At 53.6% G+C, this 2,885-nt stretch overlaps 1 non-coding gene across 1 annotated transcript; it reads right to left on the reverse strand.

The window, feature by feature from the left end:
- Positions 1-325: 325 nt before the first annotated feature.
- Positions 326-398, reverse strand: TRNAV-CAC (transfer RNA valine (anticodon CAC)). The gene has a single exon. It is a non-coding gene; the product is annotated as a tRNA-Val (tRNA).
- Positions 399-2,885: the final 2,487 nt, after the last annotated feature.

The raw sequence follows: 2,885 nt of genomic DNA on the forward strand, positions 1-2,885 counted from the left end.
TTCCGATCTGGGCGGGAAGAGAGTGACTTGTGTGCGTGCAGACGCTGGAAGAAAGACAGTTTTCCCTGACCGGGAATCGAACTCTGGCCGCGGCGGTGAGAGCACCGAATCCTTGCCACTCACTAGACCACCAAGGAACTGTAGAGAAGAGGTTATTTCGCTTCTTCAGGAGAAAGATGAGTGTAAGAATCGTCAGAAAGCAGTGTAATCGTCAGAATACCTCAGCGGCCTACTGCTGAGCCTGCTGCCTAACCCGTGCCTTTCGCCTTTGCCGATGCAAATGCAAATCTCCGCGGTTGGGTGGTGGGGGTAGGGGAGAGCAACCTGTTTCCGTCCGGTTTCGGACCAGGGACCTTTCGCGTGTGAGGCGAACGTGATAACCACTACACTACGGAAACGGGTCAACCTCCGTTACTTAACACTATCCATGAAATCCCGGATGCTGCCACCAGCATCCAGACCACCAAATTGTAACACTCAAACAGGAACCTTGAAGCCCTGCTTTAGGGTTCCTCATCTCCCCTCAAGAGAGGACTCTCGGGCCCCCATAGGCTGCATTCGGGGTCCCGCACCCAACGTAGAGGCCTCAAACCCTTAACTCCGCACCCGAGCTCAGGGGTCGCCCCAGCCGATTGCCGAGCTCCCGGAAGCCGCAGGAGGCGGGGACGGTGGGTGCGTCCTAGGCCAGGAGACTCCGCTGCCCAGCGGTGTGGAGGCCGCCCCTCCCGCGCCGCGGGCCCGCGCCTCGGTGGCCCTCGTCATGGCGCAGGCGGTCAGCACTCTGGGGTCTCAGGAACGGTCGACGCTTCCAATCCCCCGGGACCCGCCCTCTCCGCTGCTCCTTTGTCCCTGACTCCTGTGCTCTTTCTCTGCATGCCGGCTCGCCGCTGCACTTTCTGGTGTTCTCCTGGCGAAAGGGAGTCTCTTTGGTGGTCTCTACAATGCCACCCCACTGTCCCTGGGTGGGCTCAAGCCACCAACCTTTACGGTTAACAGCCGAACGCGCCGCTAACCGATTGCGCTACGGAGACAGCAGTACCGGCCATTCCTGGAGTCTTTGGAGTGGACACTTCTTCCTAGGATAAGACCCCTGCCCCTAGGGAAACGGTGCCATTTCCATGCCTTCTACCGACCACAGATGCCAGAGCCCCCAGATACCAGGGGCCAGGGCTCCAATCCTGCGGGCTTGAACCGAAATAGATCCATGGACAGCTGAACACAGGTGGGCTCCCGTGATGGCTCTTCCCACTTCCTCGCCTACTCCCAACGAGTGAGAGTTTGCCCACCCTGGCATAGGCCTCCGGGGCTGTGCTTAGGTCTCCCGTGTCCACCAGGGGATTTCCACCAGAGTGGGCTTCCCTGGGGCTCAGACGGTAAGAATTCGCCTGCAGTGCAGCACACCCGCGTTCAATCCCTGGTTTGGGACTATCCCCTGGAGGAGGGCGTGCAACCCACTCCAGTATTCTTGCCTGAAGAATCCCCATGGACGAGGAGCCTGGCGGGCTAAGCCCATGGCATGGCAGAGTCGGACAGGACTTAGCGACTAAGCACTGAGGTCGCGGGGATGGTCGTTCTGTGTCCGCACGCCGGCGACAGAGTCAGGCACTCACTGGGATGCTCTAGGACTTGGATGAATACATTGTCGTCTTTAGCCCTCGTCCCATGAAGACGGTTGAGAATGGAAATACAGAAAAGTTTTCGAAGTGAACGGTTCTTTTTAAAAAGCCTTTATCCCAGTTTTTGGAATCTATAGCATCTACTGGGGTGAGCAATGGAAAGGCCCCTGAGCAGCCCCAGCTGAGTGGAGCTCCCGCATTCCAGCCTGGGTAGCCTGCGTTCTGTGAGGTCCACCTGGGAGCGGGAAAGGGTGAAAACCAAGCTGGGAAGGCTGGTTTGGGAGGAAGGCATTGAGACCTCCCAGGAGGCTTGGGCAGGAATCCTTAGAGCTGAACATGGCTTCAGTCTGGTAGCAGAGTGGGAAAGGAGGGAAAGGGCTGGTGCAGGCAAGAATCAAGGAGGCCTAAGGAGAGGGGAGGAAGGAGAGAATAAAAGAATTTGTGCTTCTACCCTTCCCCCCCTCCCTCTCTTGCCTTCTCTCTTCTTGGTCTTCTTCCCATCCCTACAACTGAGAAATCTTGATACACCCACTTCTGAGAAGAGAGACCCAACTATCTGTGCTCGGGTGCACAAATTCTGGGTTGTAAAAATAGTTCTGTCCTTATATGGCCTTAGACAAAGAAAATTTCTTGTGCCTCCCTTCTTTCTGTTTTAAAATGGGAGGAATGAAAGCATTTGTTGTCAGATGTGCCTGGGTTTAGAAACTACTGGATGAATCATGTTATCAGCTGTGAAATCATAAATATTGTTGTCACTATTCTCAGAATCTTTTGACAAACTCTATCTTTATTTACTTCACCTTGAATTAACTTGATACTTCTAGAAATTTCTGTAAACGGAATCAAGACAATGGCTCCCATGATTGCTCTTGCAGTTTGCTCCATAAGTTTTCTTGAAGTTTGCTCAGATGTAGCTGGACCACACTTCATTGCCAGTTCTCTGCTTGTGGACCAGGACCGATATGCAGTCTGGAGGAAATGGGAAGAACACACATCTCCACCCATCCCAGTTCTAACCTTACCTGATTCTGTCCTTGCCCCTTGTGAGAGCCCGGTTCTCCACATTTCCTGGCCATTCTGTGATCACTCAACATCCTTTCTATGGATTTATTTTCTTCCTTTATGAGTCAAAGTCCATTTCAGGTCCTTGTGCCCATAAACCTCGACTTTGTGTTGTTTGTTACCACTCAACAGCTTGATTTTCCAAAAAGAAGATTCATATTCTCACCCTGGAGCCGTGAACTTCCTCCTCATAACAAGAGCCTCCCC

The sequence above is a fragment of the Budorcas taxicolor genome, chromosome 3, assembly GCF_023091745.1.
Source record: "Budorcas taxicolor isolate Tak-1 chromosome 3, Takin1.1, whole genome shotgun sequence".
NCBI lineage: Eukaryota > Metazoa > Chordata > Mammalia > Artiodactyla > Bovidae > Budorcas > Budorcas taxicolor.